At 40.5% G+C, this 16,684-nt stretch overlaps 1 long non-coding RNA gene across 1 annotated transcript in view; it reads right to left on the bottom strand.

Moving 5' to 3' along the window:
* Positions 1–6,982, bottom strand: part of LOC118956122 — a 43,835-nt gene extending 36,853 nt beyond the window's left edge. Inside the window, exon 1 of the long non-coding RNA XR_005045715.1 lies at positions 6,854–6,982. This is a non-coding gene — a long non-coding RNA (uncharacterized LOC118956122). The remainder of the gene's footprint in view (positions 1–6,853) is intronic.
* Between the last annotated feature and the right edge of the window lie 9,702 nt (positions 6,983–16,684).

The following is a 16,684-nucleotide window of genomic DNA, read 5'->3' as shown; positions in this document are numbered from 1 at the left end:
AAATCCGGCTTTAAACTTCTTCACAACAGTATCTCGGACCTGCCTGGTGTGTTACTTGTTCTTCATGATGCTCTCTGCGCTTTTAACGGACCTCTGAGACTATCACAGTGCAGGTGCATTTATACGGAGACTTGATTACACACAGGTGGATTGTATTTATCATCATTAGTCATTTAGGTCAACATTGGATCATTCAGAGATCCTCACTGAACTTCTGGAGAGAGTTTGCTGCACTGAAAGTAAAGGGGCTGAATAATTTTGCACGCCCAATTTTTCAGTTTTTGATTTGTTAAAAAAGTTTGAAATATCCAATAAATGTCGTTCCACTTCATGATTGTGTCCCACTTGTTGTTGATTCTTCACAAAAAAATACAGTTTTATATCTTTATGCTTGAAGCCTGAAATGTGGCAAAAGGTCGCAAAGTTCAAGGGGGGCGAATACTTTCGCATGGCACTGTATGAACAAAAATACTGGAGATGTTTTACTCTTATTATGGTGGTTATTTGACAAAATTACAATCATGTCTTGAATTGGTCTTGGTCTTGACTCGGACTCGATTTGCTCCGGTCTTGCTTCAGGTGGTCTCAAACTGAGCACTGCAAAGTAGCGATCATGGAGCAACATGTTGATCTACGGACTGATTTCTGATAACAGTCCATCTTAATTTTGGGGCAGCATAACTACAACGTCAGGGTAATTTAAACAACCTAAGCAAGCTGTTTATGTCAGTAGAGCTGGCTAATAGTCAGTATGGTAGCTAGCTACAACAAGTTGGTTAAGCAGCTGGTCAGGCACTGACGAACGACATGGTTGCACATATTTTTGCAGTTTTTCTAATTATTAAGTCACTGGCACAATGTGTGTAGCTAATAATTTAGCTGGGTACTTTGCCTATTTCATACAAAGTCATAAGAGAGCAGAGCAATGTCATGAATTAGGAACAGTAAACACTGTTTCCACACAACCTTTTTATGTGAGTAAAGTACATGTCGAATAAAGAAATTCATGACAGGACTGATGGAAAAATGTGTTGGTAAACTTCCTAATGTCGACAAAACAAAATATGCTACACAAGGTGGGATCTTTTTGTGTCTGTAAAATGAATTATGCGAGAAATGGCGGTGGAAGCGATTTTCTGTGCAAATATTGATATGATAACCATAATATCGAAGTAAATTGGAGTCACGCGATGACATTGTGTGGTCCTCCTACTACTATTCGGGAAAGCATGCAGTTTTTGGCTACAGATGAAATAAGTTATGATAAACGTTATAGGGTGGTGAAAATGCACAGTGATGAACTTGATGCTAATTTCCAATTAATATCAAGGGTCTTATTCTGGTGACATGATGATCGATGCTTGGTTGCCGTTTGACAAATAAAAATAATCTAGCTCTTTTGTCCATAATAATCTCATCATGTAGGCTATACCCGCACTGTATCTGCGAGCACGAGCTGTTGGCTAGAGCAAACATGACAAGACCAGAGTGGACATATTCTCTACATAACGCAACTTTTTTTTTGTGACAAAACCATCAGTAGAGCTGTTAAATTGCTTTCCATCCTATTTTCTTGTATTTTTTATTTGGTACATAGGAATTTAACCGAATGTATGTTTTGCAAATCCGTAACACATCATACAAAGCAGGGGGAACAAAGTTTCAGACAAAACAACTTACATTAACTAACAACATTGAACAAAACTAAAATGTTCAGGAGATAATTCCAGGACCTCGGAGCTGAGTAACTAAAACTATTTCTACCTTGACCTGTTCTAATTCTTGGTACTGTTAAAAGCAAATGAGAATGGGACTGTAATTTATATTTATTTACCGACCTGATTAAAGAAAAGAACAGAGATAGTGGTATTTTACACAGTATGGCCTTATAAATCAGTGTATACCAGTGTTTACGCCTACGCAAGGTCAATGACGGCCAGCCAACGGCACTGTAGAGATCACAATTAAACGTTTTTCAGTTAGACGTTTTTAATTGGTAATGAACCTGAGGGCCACGTCACTAAAATCTAAATCCCCCAGTAGTGTACATCGTACCAGCTCCTTATGCCGGTAATAAAATCCTATTCTCAGCTTGAGCTTCCTTATCAAGTTCTCCACGCTTGTCATCAACCCACACACCCAAATATTTGTACACACCAATGTAGTAATGACATGATTAGTAACATGGCTAGCATTTGAAAATACCATGCATTTTGTTTTACCCAAATTCAGAACCAGCTTCAAATCATACAGATTATGTTGTATGGTGTTAAATGCTCTTTGGGCATTTTCAAAAGCTAAAGATAAACTACCTTCACTTAAATAAAGAACAGTATCATCTAGATAAAAATGAACATCCGCTGTTTCAATACAAAATTAACAACGGTGGGCACAAAATAGAACCTTGTGGAACACCTGAGCACAACTCTGTGGACTCAGATTTACAACCATCCGCCATTACACATTGGTTTATAAATGACCTATCAAATTGTACACAATCTAGAGCATGACCAGTAATTCCACAACAGTTTAACCTTTGCAAAACCACAGCATGGTCCACGGTGTCAAATGCCTTTGACAAATCAATAAAGGCAGACACACAATGTAACTTCTTGTCAAGAGCACAGTGGATGTAATTTAAAACCTTCAATGTTTCCAGACCTAAAACCTGATTGCATTCCATGTAATTTGTTGTTTTCTTGGAGGTAGGCCTTCAGCTGCCTACCAACTAAGGACTTCAGTACCTTTTACAGTACAGACAATTTTGATTTGGGTTGATAGTTGTCAAGTAGCGAAGGATCTCCACCTTTCAGGAAAGTCAGTACAAAAGCAGATTTCCATAACTTGGGGATTTCCTTAACGTCAAGCGTGAGGTTAAAAATGCATGTTAAAGGGGAGCAATGATGTCTGCAGCTAGGTGTAGGAGGCGGGGGTCTAGATCTTCAGGGCCTGGGGATTTTTTTCTATCAATTTCTTTCAGGGCTTTAAACACTTCTGAAACAGAGAAGGATGAGAAGGAGAACTTGGCGAAGAAGTGCATAGGAGAGTCAGGTAAATTCACTGGGGGCTCATTTATACCTTTGACCTTTTCAAATAAACTGCCTGCATCTATAAAAATCTGATTTAAGGCTTTCAGAATGGAGGTTCTCTCAGTTACAATCTGGTTCTACCAACAATTGTTTGGAAAGCCTTGTATCTTTCCAAACCTTTCAAGCATTGAATTGTTACCATTGTCAAACTTAGCTGAGGCGGTTCTCTGTAGTAGGAGCATTGACACCCCGTGTTGGGCCACGGCCACAAAAAGCCTGTCTATTTTCAGCCATACAAAAAGCAGGAAGTGAACACTTTCCCTGCCATCTGCCGAGCCTTCTACATGACAGCCCTGTCAAACTTGCCCTCTCTCTCGCTCTAGCTCCATTTCACCATCACTCTATGTTCTCTCTCTCTGCCCCCCTTCTTTTCTCTTCCCTCCACAACAACTCTATTAACATGTTCTCTTCTCTTCCCTTCTCGAACTCACATTACCACTCGCCCCATCGTTCTCCTTCCTTTTCTTCATATCGCCAGTCTTTGCAGCACTCGAACAAGCAGCAGAATGAAGGAGAACGAGGCAAACTAGAGTTTACTCTGCCCTGCTGATACGCGTAGGCGTCATGTCACCTTGTCTCCGGGCCATTAATAGACCATTAGCATTCATTAGAGTGACAACATCAACAAACGACCGTTCTAATTGACAACTCTGCCTAATTGCCCATTCTTGGGGACTTTTTTTAAAGCGTCTGGAACAGGCCAAACGAACAACAGCCGGGTCGGAGTTCAAAGCAGCTCAATGGGATGCAAAACTGTCTGATAATAGGGCTAAGGGGGCAATGGGTACAAGAGGATGAAGCCAGGACAATTCTCAGAGCCCCTGGGAAAACTCTATAGGCTACCTGAGTCACGTTCAGTTGGGACATGTTTTTGTTCTGGCCGGGTGTTACTATGGAAAATACACATCAGATGGTACAATAATTTTCTATACTTATTTTTACATCTCTCGTAAAACATACCATACAATACAGCACATGCTTTGAGCAATCCCAACATAATACAATCAAACTACCCCCGTATCAAATGCTGTCAATGGATGCATCCTTAAACTGATGAAACTTACTACTCCATTCAGTCCCACTCCCGAGATTGAGTCGTCACTAGTAATGTGCAGTTCGCAAACGATTTTTGATTTTTTTACTGACTCGTTCATTTTAGTAATTTATTTGGCCTGATTTTAATATACACTGCTCTGGCTCAATAAGCGCCATATGGTGAACGACATGTGAAAGAGAGGCTCGTAGAATCATGACTCTTCAGAGTTCAGTTCAACATTCACCATTAGGGGATCATGCATGCTATGGGCATTACTGACTCAAATGAATGAAATTTATCGAAAGATCAGTTATTTTGACTGAACGAGTCCAAAATATCAGCGTCAGTAAAAAGAGTCGAAAATCCCATCACTAGTCGTCATTAAAGATCGGTCCACTGTCAGTGCCAAATTCTTGGAAGGCTGCTCTTTCTTACGATTGATGAACGCCAGTCCTTGGGAACTGGAACATAGAAGGAATATCTATATGCTAGGAGCAAGAGCTTACTTAGATTAGAGTTAGTGTGTTTACAACTCAACTTGAGGCCTCTGGTCCCCCTCTGACCTTCTCATCCAATGATTTTGAGAAGGATGAGAGGAGAGAGGATGCGAGGAATCAAGGCAATGCTATTGTAACTCTTCCTCCGACTCCATTTTAGCTAACCCTTATTCTCCGATTTCACCTCCTCACTTCACAAACGCACTGAAACACAGACATAGGCCTACAAAAGTACCAACACATAACCCCAATGACTCAAGTTCAACACATGCTTAAACAAACTCTGGCATGCTCTAACAAGTGAGCAAATCACTAACATAACGTGATAAAGAAGGAACAGAGCCTATTCCACTTGTGTAGGCTAATGGCAACTGCTCAATACCATTTGCATGCCATTGCAATGCAAATAGCCTGAAAAAAACAAGTATTGGAATGAGGTCAAGTTAATACAATGTTGTTACAGGTTTAAGAGCAACTTAAAAGGGCAATTTAAAAGTTCAAACAACAAAGCTGTCACCCTGATACTTTTTTGGGTAAACAGCCGAGGGATGTGGCTGGAGAAATGTAATCACTCGTAGACAAGGCTTTGGATGCAAGGACTGACCATCCATAGTATCAACATTGTACTTTTAACCATCTTGGCGTTTATACAGTGTTTGTTTACAATTACACTGTTTACAAACAATGTAGTAAAACAAGCTCATATTTTGTATTCTTCAAGAATAAGTGGGTAGATATCATTACTTTATACCTCCAAAAATGTATGTTAGCAACTGCTGATTGGCCCTTTAAAGTGCAACTGGATGTATTAACCCTTTATTACTCATCTGTAGAACCCTGTCTAGTGTAAATGTCCCAAATCACACTCAAAATAATATTTGGAAATTTGAGGTTCCATTTAATAAAAAAACTAAGGCCTGACACCCATTAGTGCCATGACAGAAAACATTAGCTCTAAATACAACTAAGGATTCGGACGTGAAATGATGTGTAAATGTCAGAATCCTTAATTGCATTTGGAGCTAATTAAATGTTATCTACATGACTGCATGTTATGGAGTAGCCTACCACAAAGCACTTTTGAAACAAATACGACATCCATGCCACGGAAAACTCAAGCAATTACTGAAGTAAACATGTCACTGCCTAGCCTAAATAGATGTGAACAGCAGGATGTGTTAAATGCAATGGTTTATATAAACCCTGGTTTGCTGATGCTACTATGTATTGGCCAATGAGAGGCTTTGATGCCACCGCTCACCATATTGGCACTCCTCAGAAAACCAGTCCTCCATAGGAATTAATGGAATTCTACAATATTTAATGTAAATGTATCAATAACAAAGTTACATGTACTTAAGTATTGTTTTGTTGTAGTGGGAACAATAACATTAGTACTTTCTAAATAGTTTACTTTAAGGGCTTTTTTATATTTATTTGTATGTTTAGCTCACACAAAATATTTACAAGTATGCATTAAGGTGTCTGTAATATAATAAACGTGGCAAAAACAAATGTAGACATTTATAAATGCATTTCTATAGAATCCAAAATATGTTTTACAATTAAATAAAGGTTAAATAAAATAAAAAATGGTGGAAGAGTGCCATAATGGAGGCGCGGTGGCTTCAAAACAGCGAACCCTGTTAGTCATCTAGTATAGATATATAAATCATTGGTTAAATGTCACCTTTGGAAACGTGGGAAATCCGATATAATTAGCAACCCTGCGTTGAAAAATGTTTGTCTTTCGGATATGAACCGTAAAATAAACGAATTCACACAAACGTCAAGTGCAATAATCTCAATTTACAACATGCATAATCAGCAACCGTCACCAAAGTATCTTATTTCATCTAGTTACAAGGTAGCTCGAACTACAACAGTATTCGTAGATTCCTATGGGACTAACGTTATGCTGTATCCGATTTGACTATTGGACCACTGGGACTCGCCTGTATTGCTACAATATATCGCCCAAATACATTATGACAGTTCGACATGATCTCACTTTCAAATCTCACATCCACCCACTTTCAAAATATAGTTATTTACTAGGCGATACTTTAAATTGAAAAAGAAAGTCCAAACCATATACAGATAAAGAGCCCGCGATAACAACTTCGCCTCCGTCTGAATAGTTGCAATTCTATCAAGTCAAGCAAACACGGTTTAAAATGTCTAATCTCGCTTGTATTAGCTTGTCATATCTGCGTTCAAAGAAAAACTACCTGAACAAACACCCTCATGAATGTGGTGATTTCTATCCAGTCTCCGTACGCAGCAGCAGCTCCACTCTATCCAAAGTGTAAAGTTTAGGACCCGTTGGAGAAAGCACCAGTGCGAGAATCATTCACAGATTTCGCCATACTTGATTTTCGGCAGATAAATCACGTGTTGCGCGCTCCTGAATTTTTAGATGGCGGGGTCACATCATTTTGTTGGGCTGCTTGTTTGAAACTGGAGTTAACTTCACGTTTCCAGAGAACGCTCATGGTATTTTTAAATTACCTTCTAAACTGAGGGGAGTCCCCTTTCACAATATGTAACATGGCAATTGTAGTAAAACGGACACATTTCATTAATTAATTGCTTTGTTTACAAGAATATTGATTTGATAAAGACTTTCAGGGTCTGCTCCTACTTGAGAAGCCAACCATCATGAAGTCATGGCATATTTATCAACAACGTGCATGGGTAACACTTCCATTAAGGTGGCCTACATAAAAAATAATTTCCAAAGGGGTATACTGTATAAGTATACTGACCAAAAATCCTAATGCTACATGCAACAATTTCATTGACTTTACTGAGTTGCAGTTCATATGAGGAAATCAGTCAATATAAATAACTTCATTGGGCCCTATTCCATGGATTTCACATGACTGGGAATACTGTTGGTCAAAGATACCTTTAAAAAAAAATGGGCCTCACGATGGGCTTTAGGATCTCTTTACGGTATTTTTGTGCATTCAAATTGCCATTGATAAAATGCAATTGTGTTCGTTGTCTGTAGCTTATGCCTGCCCATACCATAACCCCACCACCACCATGGGGCACTCTGTTCATAATGTTGACATCAGCAAACTGCTCGCCCACACGAACCCATGCGTGTGGTCTGCGATTGTCAGGTCGGTTGAACGTACTGCCATATTTCCTAAAATGACGGAGGTGGCTTAAGCTAGAGAAATTAACATTAAATTCTCTGGTAGCAGCTCTTGTGGACATTCCTGCAGTCAACATGCCAATTGAACGCTCCCTCAAAACTTGAGACAACTGTGCATTTTAGAGTGGCCTTTTATTGTACCGAGCACAAGGTACACCTGTGTAATGATCATGCTGTTTAATAAGATTCTTGATATGGCACACCTGTCAGGTGTATGGATTATCTCGGCAAAGGAAAAATGCTCACTACCAGGGATGTAAAGAAATTTGTGCACAAAGTGAGAGAAATAAGCTTTTTGTACTTATGGAAAATGTCAGGAATATTTTATTTAAGCTCATGAAACATGGGACCAACACTTTATATGTTGCGATTGTATTTTTGTTCAGTGTATGCTGTTTAAAATATGTCATGAACAGTTATAATACATTGGTTGAAATTGTGCGCTTGTCATTTGGCTGCTTGCCAAATACTGATCTTAATTATGGCTGCACTGGCAATAATGACAGTAATAATCAATAACGGTGCAGTCAAACATAATAATGACAAAGTGGCTAGTAACAGTTTAAACAAATGAACCTATTCCTCTTCCTTGTTGGGGTCATTGATGTCCGCCATTATCTGATGACTCGCTTCACCACTCAGAAAATGATGGAATGGCGTGGATTAGCAAAAAGCACAAATTTAGAGCAGCTTTAGAATGTTCTTAATGCATGTCATAATCTCATAGAAAGCAAATGTATTTTCATGTGGTCCATGCTCACATAAACACACGCACACACACACACACACACATTATGCCTGTTCTCTGCCTGTCTATTATTTTTCCTATTTTCCAATTGATCTCTTTCACCCACTCTTCTTTTCTCTATCTCCTCTTTGCTTTCAAAGATGGGACGACTGCCAAGAATGATACAGAACCTAAACAGTAGTGCTATAAATAATGACAGGTTTGATCAACATCCAATTATGTACATATTTACTCATATAAAATAATTATAGATTTCTGCTTCATATGTTTGCAAATTAACCGCATCTGCATGATTATACATTAATATGATTTTTGCCTAATGCCGCAGAAGTATTTGAATAAAGGAAGGGGAATACCTAGTCAGTTGCACAACTGAATGCATTAAAACGAAATGTGTCTTCCACATTTAACCCAAACCCTCCGAATCTGAGAGGATGCCTTTAATCGATGTTCACGTCATCGGCGCCCGGGGAGCGGTTGTTGTTGAGGGTTAACTGCCTTGCTCAAGGGCAAAACAGACGATTTTTCCACCTTGGGGATTTGAACGAGCAACCTTTCAGTTACTGGCCCAATACTCTTAACCGCTACGCTACCTGTCGCCATACCATTATCGGAAGGACTAACACTACAGCGTCCGATGGGAGCTGTAATCAACAGAGCCTACAGCATCATTATTTGAATCACAATGTGGAAAAGGCCATAGCCTTTTCCACTCACACTGGACCTCAGTTATCAAGTGTGAGCAGCATACATTTGTGGCAATATTTAGAAAAACATTTTTATAGCTCTGATTAGTTTTTAACTCAAGTTATCACTTTGAAAACTATTGTATAACAAATCTTGTCACTGGTGCAGCAGGTTGTTTTCCCATCACATGGCAATGTTTGAGTGTTTGAGCCATACTTCCCGAACATTTCCTCTTTATAATGATTATACCATTCTCTTATCACTATCTCTCGAGCTACAAAGAAACAAAAAATGCAAATATATATAATAAGGAAACACTATGTAAGCCACACTATAGAAGTTTCATCCACTCATAAGATAATGGGCTCTATTTTCGGCTGGCGCTAAGGCGGCAGGTGTCAGGATGGTGTATGGTAGGCGAAGTCAAGTGCAAGAGAGCAGATACAATGAACAGGCGCACTTTTATTATAGTTCCAAAAACGAGCGCACTACATGAAACAAACGCGCTCAAAAAACGGAACATAAAAGTAGCGCACGTAAACTAACACTACCTAACATGAAAACAATCACACACAAAACATGATGGGAAACAGAGGGTTAAATACAAGTAGATTATTTGGGGAAATGTAAACCAGGTGTGTATGGAAACAAGACAAGACAAATGGATATACGAAAAATGGAGCGGCGATGGCTAGAAAGCTGGTGACGTCGATCGCCGAACGTCGCCCGAACAAGGAGAGGGGCTGACGGGACATTTTAAGACCCGCAAAAAGCAGGTCTTACAGATAACACAGATGATTTTGGAATGGATTTTCAGTGTGGAAGCGCAGCGTATCAAGTCATGACTATCAAGTCATGACGCACAGGGCCCATGGAAGGGGAGATTTTCCTTTTGTGCCGGTGAATCTCATATTTAGAAATATAAAAAACAAATCGGTTTCTCCTCATTTAGATTCATTTGATTAAAAACCAAGCATAGTCTACCCTCCCCTTAATCAACTTTGATTTAGTCTTTTTATCCAGGCCATTAGCCAAAATAAGCCTCTGAATAAAGGGGTTTTAAATGGTATTTTGGAGGTTTTTGCCCTCATGCCTTTTCATTATTTACATACCTGTATTTCACTTGTTCAAGTAGGCTACCCATCCCCATTTTCAAAGAACGCCTCATCAGTTCTACTAAGCTAACATATGGAACTGTTTTAAGGTGGCCATAACAAGAATAATTTAGCTATTTGATTTTGAATTTTAGGACCCTTTTATGTATCAAAAAAGTATATATATTTTTTAAGTAATTTGGACTTATTGCTATTTGCCCATAGAAATGCATTAAATAACATATTCATAAATAGAAAAACAGATAGCCAAAAAAACTATAAGAAGAGATCAGGGTATTATATTTATTTTTGGAGACACATTTAACCCCTTTTTATGCACTAAACTACTTCCATATACAAAGTATACAAAACATTTAGAACACCTGCTCTTTCCATGACATAGACTGACCAGGTGCATCCAGATGAAAGCTATGATCACTTATTGATGTCACTTGTTAAATCCACTTCAATCAGTGTAGATGAAGGGTAGGAGACAGGTTAAAGAAGGATTTTTAAGCCTTGAGACAATTGAGACATGGATTGTGTATGATTTAAGTGCCTTTGAACAGGGTATGGAGGTACGTGCCAGGCACACCAGTTTGTGTCAAGAACTGTAACGCTGCTGGGCTTTTCACGTTCAACAGTTTCCCATGTGTAACAAGAATGGTCCATCACCCAAAGGTCATCAAGCCAACTTGACACAACTGTGGAAAGCATTGGAGTCAACATGGGCCAGCATCCCTGTGGAACACTTTCGACACCTTGAAGAGTACATACCCCAACGAATTAAGGCTGTTCTGAGGGGAAAAGGGGGTACAACTCAATATTAGGAAAGTGTTCCTAATGTTTGGTATAGTCTGCATACTTCCATTCATTTCTTAAACCGGTACCAGTGTCAGCCTAGTGGTTAGAGCATTGGGACAGTAACTGAAAGGTTGCTGGTTCGACTCCCCGAGGGGGCAAAATCTGCCATTCTGCCGTTGAGGAAGGCAGCTAACCACAACTTCTCCCTTGACACCAAAGATATGGAAGTTGATTGAGGCAGCCTCCTGCACCTCTCTGATTCAGAGGGGTTGGGTTAAATTGGTGGGAGACACATTTCTGTCCTAGAGCAAAACAACTGACATGTACATAAGTGTCTCCATTTTCCATAGTGGGGTTAAATTAGTGTGTAGCCCAAACTGCTTGGTGGTACTGATGTTGGATGAGTCCTGTTTGTGGGGGGGAGCCAAATGGAGAACTCCATTGTTTTTGTTTGAGTCTCATCTTTCCATAGTAGTTTGTTAGCCAAACCGTTCAGACCTGCGCACATTTTCAGACCTGCGCACATTTTGCGTATCAACTACGCAATTCTCTGTCCATGTATGCAGGTACGAGATCTGAGTTAAAAGTACGCAGAGAAGAATAGGGCCTCTTTTTTAAAAACATTTTAATTAAAAATAAATCCACTGAGTAAATCTATCCTGATTCTCGAGCTGCAACACACAGACATGTACGGAGTTTGTGTCAATGGACATGGAGATTAATACATCATTATTTGATGTAGCTACCCCGAAACTGCCCCTTCACCTGTTTGTTGTGATGCTGAGTTTGCCAACTGTCAGCTGTATGTAAACACATGGACAAATCTGTTTTCGACTCCTTGTGTTATGGAAAAGTAAACACTAATTGTTTCAAGCTAACGTTAGCGAACATAAGATGGACATTCAGTGGGCTCTAAAGTGCCAGCAGTTCACTTGCGTTTGCTAGTGAAAGAAATGAAATGCAAATATGAAAAATAACTGGCCGCCGTGTGCGAGCGTGATTTACATTTAATTCTCCATCCCATTAGTTGTATTTTCCACGTAACATTATGAGGATCACGCAACCTGATAGACTAACTGTAATTATGATCCACGTCACAAAAAGCATAACAAAAGTATAATCCAAAATAAATATTAACATCTTGGCATTAAATGGAGTCGGGAGTTTAGAAGACTGTGTGATGAAGAATGAATAAGTGTCCGGTATTAGCTGTAGAGGCAATGCTTCTATAGACTCACAAACAGGGCGAGCTGGAGCGTGCGAGGGAAAGAAAACCCCAATTCGGCATGTGCTATGCGCATGAGTTGAATCTCCAATTTGCCACGTGTTTCTGGTATTATAAAAAGTTGGACAGGGTTGGCAGGTCTGCATTTTTCATGAGAACAAAACAGGATGTCTCATGGTCTGACAAACACTCTGCCACCTTTCACCACATATGCGGAAGGCCGACATCGGCAGATGCGGTTGATTGAGATGCAGCCCATGCAAAACAGACGGATTTTGATGGAGATTCTATTATTATGCTAATTCGATTTTCACTGGGGCGCGGACATCAACTCGAGATTACTCAATGTGAGGGGGAGCTCTGAGCTAGCCTGCAACGTCACTTCCTGGAGTAGCTCAAACTGTGCATGTTATTGTCGCGTTCAAAACAACTGGGAACTTGGAAAAATATGCGGCTTATCATGACGTCGGTGATATTCAGGTTGGAAAGTCGGAGTCTTAGAAAGAGGCACAAGTTCCCGAGTTGGAATTCCGATTTGAGTGACCATTCAAATAGATTTTTCCCAGTCCGAGATCGTTTTTTTCAGACTTCCCAGTTGTTTTGAACCCGGCATATGTCTCCAAGAGACGCCAACTTAATTTGGCTTCAATGCACTTCAATTTGTTTTTTACAGAGGACTGAATGGTGTCACGTGATCATTGGCTTCAGATGTATTCAACTCTTAAATTAACCTACGAGGTCCGGAGCCTGCTGGTTTTCTGTTCTAACTGATAATTAATTGCACCCACCCAATGTCCCAGGTCTAAAGTGAGTGCAGCTCTGACTCTAGGGCGAGAGCGTCCTGGAGAGCAACCGCCATGTATGACTAGGACCAATATGATTTGCAGCGTTTAAGCTTCTGGCTAATTCTGACCCTGTAGGATAACATTTTATTTTTGGAGGGCCTAGTATCATCGAGGGCCTAGTGTCTGCTGGTTTTGGGGTTTTCCTTTCAATCAAGACCTAGACAACCAGGTGAGGGTAGTTCCTTACTAATTAGTGACCTTAATTCATCAAACAAGTACAAGGGAGAAGCAAAAACACACAGACACTAGCACCTCCATGGATTGAGTTTGACACGGACTCCAGCCACCCAAGCCATAGACTGTTCAATCTGCTATTATCCGACCAGCAGGCTCCGAGACAGCTTCTACCCCCAAGCCATAAGACTGCGAAAATGCCACACTGCTAAATAGTTAATTGATGGTACCTGAACTATCTGCACTGATTCTATCTTGCACTGGCCTTACGCACACTCACTAGACGTTATATATACACCACATACACACTCACTCCCACACACTACACTGTCACTCCCACACAAATCCCTCACACATTCAACCACTACATATATACAAACACACACACACAATACACACACACACTTTTACACTCATAATTTCCTGCTGCAACTCTGTAATTTAATTTACTCTTATTATTATCTAAAACAGATGCCTAGTCACTTTACTCTGCCTTCATGTACATAAAATTTAATTTGGAAGTTTACATACACTGAGGTTGGAGTCATTAAAACAAATTTTTCAACCACTCCACAAATTTCTTGTAAACAAACTATAGTTTCGGCAAGTCGGTTAGGACATCTACTTTGTGAATGACACAAGTAATTTTTCAAACAAATGTTTACAGACAGATTATTTAACTTATAATTCACTGTATCACAATTCCAGTGGGTCAGAAGTTGACATACACTGAGTTGACTGTGCCTTTAAACAGCTTGGAAAAGTCCCAAAAATTATGTCACGGCTTTAGAAGCTTCTGATAGGCTAATTGACATCATTTTAGTCAAATGGGGGTGTACCTGAGGATGTATTTCAAGGCCTACCTTCAAACTCAGTGACTCTTTGCTTCACATCATGGGAAAATAAAAAGAAATCAGCCAAGACCTAAGAAAAATAATTGTAGACCTCCACAAGTCTGGTTCATCCTTGGGAGCTATTTCCAAATGCCTGGAGGTACCACATTCTTCTGTACAAACAATAGTATGCAAGTATAAACGCCATGGAACCACACAGCCGTCATACCGCTCAGGAAGGAGACGAGTTCTGTCTCCTAGAGATGAACGTACTTTGGTGCGAAAAGTGTGAATAAATCCCAGAACAACAGCAAAGGACCTTGTGAAGATGCTGGAGGAAACAGGTAGAAAAGTATCTATATCCACAGTAAAACAAGTCCTATATCGACATAACCTGAAAGGCTACTCAGCAATGAAAAAGCCACTGCTCCAAAACCGCCATAAAAAAAGCCAGACTGCGGATTGCAACTGCACATGGGGACAAAGATCGTAATTTTGGAGAAATGTCCTCTAGTCTGATGAAACAAAAATAGAACTGTTTAGCCATAATGACCATCGTTATGTTTGGAGGGGAAAGGGGGAGGCTTGCAAGCCGAAGAACACCATCCCAAAGCATGGTGGTGACAGCATCATGTTGTGGGGTGCTTTGCTGCAGGGGAGACTTGTGCACTTCACAAAATAGATGGCATCATGAGTGAGGAAAATTATGTGGATATATTGAAGCAACATATCAAGACATCAGTCAGGAAGTTAAAGCTTGGTCGCAAATAGGTCTTCCAAATGAACAATGACCCCAAGCATACTTCCAAAGTTGTGGCAAAATCGCTTAAGGACAACAAAGTCAAGGTATTGGAGTGGCCATCACAAAGTCCTGACATCAATCCCATAGAAAATCTGTTGGCAGAACTGAAAAAGCGTGTGCGAGCAAGGTGGCCTACAAACCTGACTCAGTTACACCAGCTCTGTCAGGAGGAATGGGCCAAAATTCACCCAACTTATTGTGGGAAGCTTGTTGAAGGCTATCCGAAACGTTTGACTCAAGTTAAACTATTTAAAGACAATGCTACCAAATACTAATTGAGTGTATGTAAACTTCTGACCCACTGGGAATGTGATGAAATAAATACAATCTGAAATAAATAATTCTCTCTACTATTATTCTGACATTTCACATTCTTAAAATAACGTGTTGATCCCAACTGACCTAAGACAGGGAGTTTTTACTCTGATTAAATGTCAGGAATTGTGAAATACTGAGTTGAAATGTATTTGGCTAAGGTGTATGTAAACTTCTGACTTCAACTGTATATACCTCAAGTACCTCTGCACATTGATCTGGTACTGGTACTCCTGTAAATAGCGGCATTCTTGTGTATTTTATTTATCTTCTGTTAGTTACAATTAAATGTTTTATTATATATATTTTTTAACTCTGCATCATTGAACAAGGTTCGTAAGGAAGCACTGTAAAGTCTGTGCCAGCTGTATTTGGCACATATGGACCATATTGAAGCAATGCAATTACACTGCTCAAAAAAATAAAGGGAACACTTAAACAACACAATGTAACTCCAGGTCGATCACACTTCTGTGAAATCAAACTGTCCACTTAGGAATCAACACTGATTGACGATAAATTGCACATGCTGTTGTGCAAATGGAATAGACAACAGGTGGAAATTATAGGCAATTAGCAAGACACCCCCAATAAAGGAGTGGTTCTGCAGGTGGGGACCACAGACCACTTCTCAGTTCCTATGCTTCGTGGCTGGTGTTTTGGTCACTTTTGAATGCTGGCGGTGCTTTCACTCTAGTGGTAGCATGAGACGGAGTCTACAACCCACACAAGTGGCTCAGGTAGTGCAGCTCATCCAGGACGACACACCAATGCGAGCTGTGGCAAGAAGGTTTGCTGTGTCTGTCAGCGTAGTGTCCAGAGCATGGAGGTGCTACCAGGAGACAGGCCAGTACATCAGGAGACGTGGAGGAGGCCGTAGGAGGGCAACGAACCAGCAGCAGAACCTCTACCTCCGCCTTTGTGCAAGGAGGAGCACTGCCAGAGCCCTGCAAAATGACCTCCAGCAGGCCACAAATGTGCATGTGTCTGCTCAAACGGTCAGAAACAGACACCATGAGGGTGGTATGAGGGCCCGACGTCCACAGGTGGGGGTTGTGCTTACAGCCCAACACCGTGCAGGACGTTTGGCATTTGCCGGAGAACACCAAGATTGGCAAATTCGCCACTGGCGCCCTGTGCTCTTCACAGATGAAAGCAGGTTCACACTGAGCACGTGACAGACGTGACAGAGTCTGGAGACGCCGTGGAGAACGTTCTGCTGCCTGCAACATCCTCCAGCATGACAGGTTTGGCGGTGGGTCAGTCATGGTGTGGGGTGGCATTTCTTTGGGGGGCCGCACAGCCCTCCATGTGCTCGTCAGAGGTAGCCTGACTGCCATTAGGTACCGAGATGAGATCCTCAGACCCC

This window comes from Oncorhynchus mykiss, chromosome 3, assembly GCF_013265735.2.
Source record: "Oncorhynchus mykiss isolate Arlee chromosome 3, USDA_OmykA_1.1, whole genome shotgun sequence".
Lineage (NCBI taxonomy): Eukaryota > Metazoa > Chordata > Actinopteri > Salmoniformes > Salmonidae > Oncorhynchus > Oncorhynchus mykiss.
Note: the sequence above shows the minus strand (reverse complement) of the source record. Positions and strands in the feature narration are given on the sequence as shown.